This window comes from Varroa destructor, unplaced genomic scaffold (assembly GCF_002443255.2).
Source record: "Varroa destructor unplaced genomic scaffold, Vdes_3.0 BEIS01000002.1, whole genome shotgun sequence".
In the NCBI taxonomy this organism is placed as follows: Eukaryota; Metazoa; Arthropoda; class Arachnida; order Mesostigmata; family Varroidae; genus Varroa; species Varroa destructor.
Genome location: NW_019211455.1, coordinates 23015883 through 23028289, shown reverse-complemented (window position 1 = coordinate 23028289; position 12407 = coordinate 23015883). Strand labels below are relative to the sequence as shown.

The following is a 12407-nucleotide window of genomic DNA, read 5'->3' as shown; positions in this document are numbered from 1 at the left end:
CGATGGTTACTGCAGCATGCCTTGATTCCACTTAGCTACATATACATGGATTCCGACATTTGTCAAGGTGTAGAGATTAATGGAAATTGTTGTTTATTAATAAAAACAAAAGGGTCACAGGCAGCCACCGAATTAATTGGATAAGCTGACAATCGCTAGCAACTGATTACTAACTACTAGCGTTGAGCTGACGGCACCGATTCATTTTTTTTGTTCATAAATATCTGTATGTTATACGATAATGTAAAAGTGAACTATTTTCTTCCGCTTCTACGACTTTTATGACGAAACCCGTTAGATAACAAAGACACTTCAAGTTAAGAGGCGTAGCGGCCGTCGTTTGTAGAGACGAAAGCGGTAATTTGTTTTTATTATTTAATTAATAGTATTAGCTGTTTAGCTGCTATTGCGTTAACAACGAAAATTTAGCACAGGATTTCATCTATTTAACAATCTTCCCTTGGCTGGGATGGCTTTCTGAGTTGGTCTGAATTCTCCGATAGCCTTTCTGTCATGACCGATATACTCATTAGGATATTAGTACTAACGACAGCGTCCTGAGTTGGCCTAGACGGTACTACAATAAAGGCAATTTTTAGTGACATATGCTGTACGTTCAACTCACTGGTACAACCGTTCATAGACGGATCTGTAGCTAATTTTATCTCGTCATAACATAGTATATATGGATGCGTAAGCTTTTAGAGGAAGCTAAATTTTCATTTTTCATCCATCTTGCGGTTTGGCTATGATACATAGCAAGGAGACAACGCTCTCTGTGTTTTTTGGAGGTAAAATACTAATTAACGGATCTTCTTATCAATTTATCTGTTGCCATCAAATAGTTTTTTTTTCAAGTCGCGTAAGTTATCAACTGCTTCTTTGTTGCCTAACTGTGAAAACTTTCATTACCGTGCACCCTCTCCATAAATACATTGTGCTTACTATTGAAAATAACCAGTCTTTGATATTTCAGTCATGTTAAATATTTTTAGATCGTTTAACGCCTAAGTGCACGCCGCTTACTCCACTTTCTTAAGTGTTATCAGTTTTTTTCTCTTTCTGATCGTTCCTTTTTCGCGCCGTCACCCCACATGCAATCGATCAGTAGCCCCTCTACATTGTCGAAAGCGTGCTTTTCGTCTAGGTAGCCTATTCATTTTGTGCCTGCTATAACGACAGCATACATTAAGCATCTTTTTTAGTTATAATAGTTAATCTAAGCTCTCTGCGATGACGGGACATCAGTTTACTGGAGTACTTGAACATCTTAGGCGAAGTGACACCTTCAGCGGGCGAGCCCATTACACCCTGTTGGTGCACATCCGCAGTTGAGAGTGCCTTGGCACCAGGAAAGAGTACCTGTGGTCTCCATCCCAGAATGGGACTGACCGGCCCCATGTGCGTCTCCACTACAACAAAAAGGCCAACGTCTCCATCGTGGCATTTCACTGTCGACAGCCAACTACGAGGACGATGCTGGCGGCCTGGTAAATGATAGTGTCTTCAGCACAGGCCCAAAGAAGCAACGGTTAAAAGAGGATACGCCACCAACGGTCGCAGTGGTAGTATCGGTAGATATCGATGGATGCTAAACCCGTACCATTAACTATAGTATTCATCGTGTTTACCGTGCGAAGAGGAAGCTGTTAGTATCGATGACTTAGCTGATGATGGCTGTTCGCTGTCGTTGGATAGTTCGTTCGTTGCTGTTAGCAGGCGTCGACTCGACGATCCGCTACGAGCTTGTCCCGTCTCTTCTACCGCTTCACCGTTTTTCCCCGAAGTTCTCTTCGATAGCCGGATCGAGATGGGGCGCGTCCGGATCTCATCAGCGACGTTTGCTTCCTCGCCGCCGTAGCATTTGTAGCTCGTATGGTAGGTCGCATCCGTGCTCCTAGCTGCTGGAAATGGTCGTCGGTAAGCGCTGCTATATAGACCGCGCAAAAGCCTTACGAAAAGAGACAATGTTGACTAAGGAATATTTCAGAGATACTGAATAAAAAGCAACAGAAATGGAGGTTCTACAGCAAGCGAGAGGTGAGCGAGACTACGATAGGCAAAAATAGCGAGTGACTAGACGGTCAATGCCTAGAAATAAATACTACGCGCTGACTAGCTAGCTTTCTGGCGTCTGAGATCTCCAAAGTAATGGGCGGTGGTGGCATCACAGGCAGCACCATGATCTCGATAACGTTTCTGCGAGGAATAGCCATATCCATCCTGTTCTATTCTATATCAAATGAGAAGAGTCATTCAGTCGTTAAGTTACTATATAATACAATTCAGGAAGATAGACCGCGTTTTTCAGAAGAGCCTTGGTTCCCATTTGCGCTTTTTCTCGTTCCGCACCGGCCGCTTTGTCGGATTACAATCTGAAATATATTCAGCCTAGTCAAAGCAGGCCATACTGCATCTGTCTAAAAATGTCAAATAGGGCACACGCTGTTGTAGCGTGATATTTGTTAAAGAGACCTGTTTGAGACGGCAAACCAACAAAATACAAAGAGGCAAAATGTCACAACAGAAGTATTTTTCGCTGCCGTTTTACCTTTCGTTCCGATGCGTTCTTAGATGTAACGCGGCGTCCAAAAAAAAATGGCCAAGTGGTTCTCGAAGCCTGCCATCCAGATGAGGCTGTAATAATTGAAATGCTACTGCTGGTAAGCCTACGTCGTCGTTCGAACGACTAATACGTATTACGTGGCAAGCCGTTTACGATATGCTTTCGTTTTATGCAGACTTATATACGAAATATCATTTTGTAGAATCCATAAATAGTTCGTACCACTGACACATGCTTCTGGTGATTGTAGCAACGGGTGCTGCTATGTTTCTACTATGACTATAGTTCTAATCTGATACTGTCAACATTTACGGTAATAGATACTTAACATTGGAGCTGTGAATAATTGTCTCACCGCCAGCCTGTAGGAAATCGTAAACGTAAACGGTAATCGTTTAGGTACGATTTCTAACAACACTTAACCAATCTAGCGATCTGACACTTTAATCATATACGTGTTCCAGGATCTTGGATCTTTCATCACGTATCAGTATTTGTGCACTCAGAAAAAGCTGAAGAAAAACCTACATTTTAACGTTGTATAAAGAACATAAATTCTAAGATGATCAAACAACTAAACTCATTAATATATATATATGGTCCTTTAAGCCTTCTCTCTTGTCTTCGCCTATATTTGATTGTTTTCATTCGCTTCTGAGTTGCTGGGCACGCAAACAACACAAACGACTCGCTAAGTCGCTTCGTAGTCGTGGAGTATAGCGCGACTCATAGACGACAAGGCCTTCTCGAATGCGCCCCGCTACTTAGAGGCCATTGGTTTTCCCAGATTCAGGCCCGTCGCAGTTCGGCCGACGACGCGAAACATGTTCACGTCAATCACGGTCACCTTAGTGTTTTCAGCACGAACTCATAGGTAACACTAATCAATAGCACCATTCGTTTACATAAAGCCTGCTATTTATTCAGCTTTAGCTTAGCGTTCCAGCTAACCTGTACAGCTCGCACACATGCACACGTTAGTGTCGCAAATGGTTGTAAACTTGAAGAGAGGTAACTATCTACGCGGCTTTGTTTCTGCTTGGCCAAGAAATTTACGCTAATTGTAGATGATTAGAACCACAAATGCCTGTAACAGATGTATAATGTTGAACGTATTTCGTGATCAATTAGAGAACGACGTCTCTACATTATGGATTTTTCCTGCACAGCCAGTTGATTTTTCAATTTGTCACGCACATGCACACACCCAGATAGACAGACACACACACACTCACACACATATATATATATATATAAAACATGATCCGAAAACACGATCTTAGAGCTGTAGGCACACGTCGTTCAGTCACCCATAGACGTCTTACCTATATTCTATGTGATCGCGAATCATTTTTATCGCAAATCGAACTTGACACACTCAAGAGCTACGATTTAATTCAGTTCACAGCGTTAGCACAGGTCGCGGTACATCTGAAGCTCAGGTTAGGTAAACAAGCGTTAATGCTCCGGTGGCGTCAGCAGTTAAATGACGAACGTTCGTCGCACTTTGGCTATATCAGTTTGGCCGATCTAGCTGGTTTAGCTAGCCCCAAGACCGCTTATTGCCGGGACCAACTAGAGTCGTCATAGACTTTGCCTAGCATCCCTGCTTGGTAGCGAAAACATCATTAGCAGATGCTGTAGAGCATCGCCTTGTTTATGCATTCAACTGCTAAACCGACCTGGATACGAGTGCATAAGCAATAATCGCCCAAGACGACACCGCCAATAGCTAACACGGTCAGCCATTGCCACAGCATCAGCTGAAAAGGTCGTATGGTCTGGTAGGGAAAACGGTGGATGTATGCAACGACGTTACAACCTTGCGCTCTCTCCTGATCCCGGGTCTTACATATCCCATTTTGTCTAGATTTCTTGTCGCGTTAGTAGACATGCAGAGACGATGTTCCGAGGGGCAGAAAGGGGAAGAGGGGGCAAAGCATGCGGCCGTTGTCGTCGGACCAAAAAAAGTTTTTGTCCTACGGAGGCGGCTGTGCCTGTTTGACTGAGCCAAAACTGCTGAAAGCATTGTGTATCTAATGCACATAGCCGTAATAGAAGCGGCTGTTGTAGTAGTGGTGGTGGTGGTGATAATGATGATGGTGATGAGGGGTTGGCTTTAAGAGGACCAGCACTTATGCCATCGGTGCCGCCACGCTGGCAAGATCATTCAGAAAACGAACGCTTGATTGAAACGTTACACAAGGACAATATACGATAGCCGAAAATTGCTGCTGCGCTATTATATAGTTGAAATTGCCATCGTACAGTAAAAATACCTTTCGGAGCGTGTCTGCGTGACCTTGTACGGCACTTTAAGCATTGTAACTGAGTCCGTAATGTATGTGTATGCCACGTCCACGCCTATACTCTACGCCGACACAAACGCGCTGATTCAACCTCTAGCACGGCTGTCAATGGTGGCTCTGCACGTGATGCATGAACGAAAAATTACATTATCTCATCTGATTGACGCAAAGGAACTAATGAAGAAAGAAATGACGAACCACGGTCCGATGGCCAGTGCCACGGTCGAAGCAACCGGAATGAATTGAGCCTAACAATACTAATGACTACCTAGACGATATAGCCAAAATTACTATTACATCATTAAACATTGGCAATTTGATTGTTAGTTTCGTCTAACCGAAAGCTCAAGTCAAATCGTATACAACATTGTTGCAAAAGAGTTCAGGGACCCCGGGCCTTCGGTAGCACCCACTCGTACGACGACGTCCGCCCGACGTAATTAAAAAGACGAGCTCATATTGCACGTCGTAGGCGAGTATCGCATTGTGAGTTTGTAAGATCGACAGGCTGACGTGCGATCTAGCGCCTTCTGATGCTGTTGATGTATGCCGGCGTATGCCGCAAACAACAAACCCCTCTATGGCGAGATTGGAGGCAGGACAATATTGAGAAAAAAACAGCGTACTCGCGTGTAAGTGGAAAAAAGCAAAGGACAAAAAGGGAAAATGTCGATATCACGATGAATACACCCCGACAGTTTGAACTGCCAATTTACACCTCGGAGAGAAGAAAATCACGTAGAAGGCGTCAACGCGGTCGAGGACGTACAATTTTTTACAGAGAAACATCGCGTTGTATCGTGGAGAAGGCCGCGCAGAAACCTATTATCGAAAAGACCTAAAGTGTGCGATCAAGAAAAGATGGCTGTACGACATTCTGTCGGACACAATACGTATAACTATCTATGCGTAGAGACCCACGTGTCTCTATATCGGCTATATAATAAAGCATGATATTAGATGTATGGTTATAGACGTCAGGGTACAAAGTAAGGCTGTTCGTTGCGACCTGTTTGAGCTGCCGGTGGCGCATCAGGGTTATTTAGGGACGATTGCTAAAATTAGCCAGCAGTGTCAATGAATGGGAATGTACAAGGTAAGCGAGACAATGCAATCTACTGCGTTGTATTGCACAGACATTACTTTTCCTCACCAGATGCCACACATAAACTGAGCGGATGGAAAGCAATGATTCTATAGTTGTCCCTGTTTCGGCACAGGTAGGTATGCAACTACATACTGGAATAGCGTAGATATAACATAGATATAACGACTGCGCTCGAATAATGTAAATAGATAACTCCGTTGCGGATCATTGAATTGCGACAGGCCAACCTAATACGCAGATAAGACAAGGTCAGTGACACTGGTTTGCATCAGGATCGATGACCACAAACTTGGCAGCTAGACCTGATAATTGTTTCGTCGACGCCAACGGTTGAGGCCTGACGGTAGATATTGCGACACACTTCGACCCTTATTATTTATATTTATTCTATATGGCAATAATCACCTTGTTTTTAGTCAGTCCCGTTGCCTATTCATGTCGGATCTACCATGCTTTACCATAGCAGTACACTTAGCTGGAAATAGAACTGGGTTAATTCTCCTCCTAGAAGGGGCATTTTGACAGACTCACGGCGTTTGCCATCGGGTTTGCTCTGTTTGTGCGGTGGCATTTTAGTGTGACACGCTTGTGACTCCTATTGCTGCTGCCGCCGGTTCTGTTACTGCTCCTTCAACTTGCAATCTTGGTAATTATCTTGCCCATGGACATATTCACGTTAAGCGAGACCAGGTAGTTAGTTAACGGAACGGGAGTTAAGTGCCATAATCGCCTCGTTCCATCGCCGTTGATAAGATATGTGCAACTTGCGACAATGCCGCAAGCACTAGACGCTGCCTTACGAAGCGCGAGGCTACCATTTGTGCCAATATCGAAGACAAGCGACGCGTTTCGCTATCACGCAACGGTGAGCTGTGGCTCAGACGTGACCGCTTTTGGTCGCAAAATTTCGGCAATTGAGGCTACGTTGATTGCATTGACCATGAAAGAGGTCGGCGAGAGTGCCAACTCAACGAATCGTTACGAGGTGCAGTGGCGCGCATCGCTGCTTCTCGTTCTATCCAGCTTTATTTGAAGTGATATCGCGTAAAAAGGGTGTAGATAAGCACAATTACAATCCTGCCATTCGCCTGAAGTGTCCGGCTTTAGGAACAATTTTGAAATATTTGCAATCAATTACGATTTAAAAAAGCCAGTACCGTACATTTATTGATAACAATAGCGACCTTCAGGTGTTGTGAAAAAAAGGTCGTTGCTCCTTCAGGTCTTGGTTCTTTTCCGCCGAACTTCAGAATGCGTCACATCCCTAGACTCAGCGTTGCTAGACACGCCTCGTATTCCTCCTCATCTTACCAAAGTCTAGTCATACTTCTATATGCTCTAGAAGGTTATAAAATTCCGCAAAAAGCCCAATGGCTTTTAATAAGGCTAACAAACACTATTATTAGCATTTCAGTCTATTAATTCGTCCTACAATTTGATGTGTCCCACCTTCAATCCATCTATTATCATTATCCTGCTAGCAAAATAAACGACGAGTACCTCCAATAACTTGATTGACTTTTGGAACTTTCTTTTCTTTGCTGGTGATCAATGAATAGCTCTGAAACAACGAAAGAGATCCGACGAGCAAAAGCTAGTTGCGTTTTCGTTGTTCGCAGTTGGACGTAACACCTATCCTAGGCAACACCTATCTACATAGAGGACACAGAGTTACCGACGTGTATTATCTATAAAATGATAACAGTTTAAGTTCTATATGAACATTTAATACAATGAAGGCGCTGGCGTCGCCTCGTAGCTCCTGATTTCTTATGCTTACAACGACGGCATGGGCGAAACACCTGCAGGCAGTGAAATGGAAGTGCGATTAATGATCTATTTGATTTCTGAACGGGGCTCAGGCGGGAGGTCAGAGATTTCTCCTGTCTTTCAAGAGACAAGCAGTGGCAAGACGACCGTTAGAAAAGTCTATCTGTGTCTTCTGTTCTCTCACTCTCCCTTACCCGCCAGCCACCCTTGCGCGCGATGCCTTTCTATTCTACACTAGGTGTATCGGTATAAGCCGCCAGCCTTCTCCACGGTAGGCGCACCAGATAAAACAGAATAGGATAGAACGTCTATGACGCATTGCCTCCATGCAGCCATAGTCGTTGCAATGAGGCCCCATCGTCAAAAACGAAATCTAGCAGATCAGTCTGGCTAGCAACCAGCAAGCAATCTAGCTAGTAGGCCGGCCGGCCAACCAGCCAGCCAGGTACACACAAACCGGTCCGTCATTGCCATTAATGTTTCTATATATCCATCCATCTATCACGAGCCGATTGTTGTCCCGTCCTCCGGCAGCCGTTTCCATACGCAGGTATCTTCCGTCGGCCAGCCGTTCGGCCTGCTCGCCTGCCGGTTAGTCAGTACCTTCTCTTTCTGGCACTGGCAAACAGACCGAACTCTCTGCCACAGCAACCTAGCTTTGCCGAGTCTACCCGGGTCGAGCAGCGTGCTGGGGCTACTTGCCCAGAGGGTTGCTGGCCAAAAGCTCGGCTAGTTCTACAAAGCGGCCGCTCGTGCCACTTTCATAGAGAAAGCTGGCTTGGCTGGTCCCGTGCAAACGCAAGTCGTCCAAAAGGTTGGGGCAGGTAAGCAGTCAGGCGTATCATTGATAAACAATTTCTCAGCTTAGGGTTCGACGGTAACAAGAGCTATTATCATCATCGGATAAAACAGCCTAAAGCAGTAAAGCCAGCAGCGCCGCTGGTAGCTCAGACAGCGGTAATGTGCTGAGTCCAGCATCGTTCCGTGTAAGTGTGCGTATCACCTCATCGTATTGCAATGGCGATGTTGTCGATGGAAGCGTTGATGACAGAAGCCCTAGGATATTCAGCAGTGTGACGCGCCGCCGCCGTCGCGGCAAAGACAGCACTAGCGCTGTCTTTGTCGCGATTGTTATTGCTAGTTCGAAGCAGCTTGTAGATCTCTCTTCTTTCGACGATCACCCGACGAAGCATTTCTTAGTAGTCCGGTGATGACAGACGAATTACGCTTTAACAAAAGTCAGAGCAGAAACGGCTACAACAGCAGCAGCAGCGCCGCATGTACTGAGATTTTAATAAAATTTAGGTGCACTTCAAATTGATAGTCAAGGGGCAGTTTGAACGCCCATCTTTCCGCTTGCCCCCAACAGGGTTATGTCGCAAGGGTTAAGATACCTGCCGGACAAATAGATGACAGAATACGACGAGTTCAGTGGCACATGGCCATACCTGCAAGGTAGTCCTTCGTATATTTATTATGTGGCGATTAAATAGATTGTGCTAATTAAGCTGTTAATTCAAACACGATCGCTTGTCTTCTTCATCCGTCGCTGCCTTTTCTCTTAATGCCCGTAATCAATAAAACAAAGCATTCGATAATTTACTACGCCATTTTCTAGTATCCTCTCTGTTTCAAATTGTTTTGTTAGCCCAACTGTTGTATTAACATCAGCCAACCTGGGTGTTTGTCACTCCAATCGAATCTACCGTGTAGCCTCTCGTCTATAATCAACATTATCATTCTGAGCAGCATCAGCGCACTCACGCCCCCCTTTTTTTTGTTTTATTTCGAATATGCAAAAAAATATTTAAAAGGTCCAACATTGTTAGTCTGCAGAGAACTGTAATACAATATCTATGATATACGGCCAGCACCGTATATCGCACCTGACGAGCGTCTCGATAGCTGCTTTCGCTACGATTCTCGCGCCGTAAGCCTTTACGTGTCTCGTTAAAATGTTCTGTGTTCTTAGGTAGTAGTGGACTTCTTTCGTCGGTGCATAAGCTACCCTTCTTTCTGTTTGTTCCTTACCTTTTTTTTTCTAGGTCCTCCTATGTAAAAGAAAAGTCAAACGTTGCCAGCCTGAGTGGGTGTCATTTACATCAACGCTTACAGTAGTGATCTCGCCATTGGCTAATCATATACTACTTGCTTACCTGGCAGAAGTTCATTGAAAGCGAGCTAGCTCGCTTAGCACCGATTCAATGCAATTGTTTTGTATTGCTTTAAGCGGCCTGCCGACAGGCCATACAGCATATCTGATGCGCAGTCTGTTAAGTATCGCAATAGTAGCTGCCATAGTATTCATGACAATTAAGCCGGCTAGCACAACAAGGCTACAACGACGGTTCGGGGTACGAGATTCCTAAAGCCTATTGGATGAAAAAAATAAAAACACCGTCACCGCGCATTATAATCTCGCTTTCGGGCGCCTGTTCTCACAAGCAATACCACCGTCACCGCCATCACCTTTGGCAGTAGACTCAACGATCACGTCCTTAGACCTGTGTAGGCTTTGAAGTTGCGAAGCGGCGGACGAGTCCGATGAGAAATAAGCTGGATACCTGTCAGAACAAACAGGGCGGTCAAAATACTGCTGCTGCTACATAGAACAAGATCTTACAGTAGCTTTTTTCCTTTTTTTTTTTTTTTTTTTTTTGAATTATTAATTAGATGATAAATACGCACTGCCTACAGTCATAATATGGCCTATATGGAATGTGAGGACACGAAGACGTGAAAGCATCAATTGAAAACGACGGCCGTCTCCCCCTAAAGCCTCCACATAGCTGACGCTGGTGCCGTAAACGATATAGCGTGATCTATTCAGCATCTAGAAGAGAACGTTGATGTGCACGCCCATGATGACGATCACTGCTTATAGTATTCCAGCATGCATTGGCAAATGCGGCGGCGTTGGCACGCAAGTGGACTATACATTAACCTATGAAACTCAAATTTGCGTTTGTCGAACGCGATAGAACAGATAGATGACTGGCAGTTATTCGATTTGTCCCCCGAAATCTCGGCCAGCAAGACTCTGGTCGTTTTTGAGCCTAATCACCTCAGCGCTTCGCCTTACATTTCTTGATTTTCTGGCCTCCCGCATGAAGGAAACAACTACGTACGAGGACAATCCAAAGCCACAAATGTGCTTGGCAGATACGGCAAGCCACTGAGATCAGTAGAGCCAGGAACTATTTTATTTATTTAGAGACTCAAGATTAATTTAGATTTTCGACCTAGCTTATTAAATTACCACTTAGGTCAATCACTGAACCTATCAATTAGGCAAGTCTAAATCCTTGCGACTCAAAGTAGCTAATATTTCCGTATGGAAGCCATATTATCTACTTACGCCGTAAAAAAACTGCTTATCTACTGAGACATTCCCTCTAGACTATGCATGTATCAATCAAGTCGAGCAGACTTTATTAAAAGGTTGGACAACCACAAAAATAGATCTGAATTTCGTCCCTTTTTTTTCGTAGGTGCAACTGCGGCGCTAAGATTGTTTCTATCCAATTTTTACTAGTACATTGAATATGTTAGGAGCCGCAGGTTCAGTTGCTACAATTTCGGGACTAACAGCAGAGATTACATAAACACAGAAAACAAGTCCCTTTACATGGAGCCGTCACCTCCGAAACTGATGGCCGACCTTTTCTTTTAATTTGTCGTTTACATTATTTGCCTTTTTGAGCCATCTGCGCCTTTTGCTGTAACGGGAGAGAGACCTGACGTATAAACCGACTGAGAGAGAGAGATGGGGGGAGGAAGCGCGATAGTAAAAGGGAGTGCAGCAGAAAAAAACACCAAGAAAACGTGGTCGATGCAAACAAGAAAGGCCATCAGTCACGATTACAACATGGACTGCTATTGTCATTCTTCCAGAGATCGTATCACTGCGACCGCAGGCCTCCGCCAGTCGGACCGCTGTGTCGGTGTGGAAGCCATTTCCAACGGGGTAAATGGATAGCCAGTCTGTTCTGCTTCTGCTTGTAGTCGATAGTTGCACCTATAACGGCTCCTCCGCTCAACTGCTCCCTCACCGCTTGCCCAGCTCCGTCCTTCCTGCCAGACTCCTTTGGCCTTTTCTGAGAGGTTTTCTGTCCCATGTTCTGCTCCTCGATTTCGGCACTTTGTTCTCCTGTTCTCATAAGCCCAGATGCCACACGCTTTTTTAGTGTCACGAAGGAACAGAAACCTGAAAGGAAGGAGAGTCCGTGCTGCCAATTAATCTGAACCAATCAGAGGTTGCTCACCCCAACGCCTGCCGGCTTCAGTGAAGCAGGCACGACATCGGCGGGTGTACTCCCGAAACGATCACACGAAGATAGCCATCAGCGACTTGCGACAGCTGAGAACGTACAAGTGAATCCCTTACACGATTCGACTAAACGAACGAAGTCGATTCGTTTGCTACGAGCAACGCACACATACACACAGTTGATAGCAATAACTTTTAATCAGGCAAATACAGGACAACTGATAATAACTGGTGGTTCAGTCTAGAAAATGCCAACAGTAGGGTTGCGATTGTCTACAAATGTTGAGTAGGCCAAAAAAAAGCTTTTTATTGATATATAGGATAATAGAAAGCACTACCTTGAATAAAATCCGCAATCATACCCTGAATGCAATAAAATATCCC

At 44.7% G+C, this 12407-nt stretch overlaps 1 long non-coding RNA gene across 1 annotated transcript; it reads right to left on the bottom strand.

Annotated features, from left to right (window-relative positions):
- Positions 1-317: 317 nt before the first annotated feature.
- LOC111244518 (uncharacterized) lies at positions 318-4259 on the bottom strand. The gene is made up of 3 exons (XR_002670916.2): positions 3892-4259; positions 2552-2637; positions 318-2375 (listed from the first exon to the last, which is right to left on the bottom strand). It is a non-coding gene; the product is annotated as an uncharacterized LOC111244518 (long non-coding RNA).
- Between the last annotated feature and the right edge of the window lie 8148 nt (positions 4260-12407).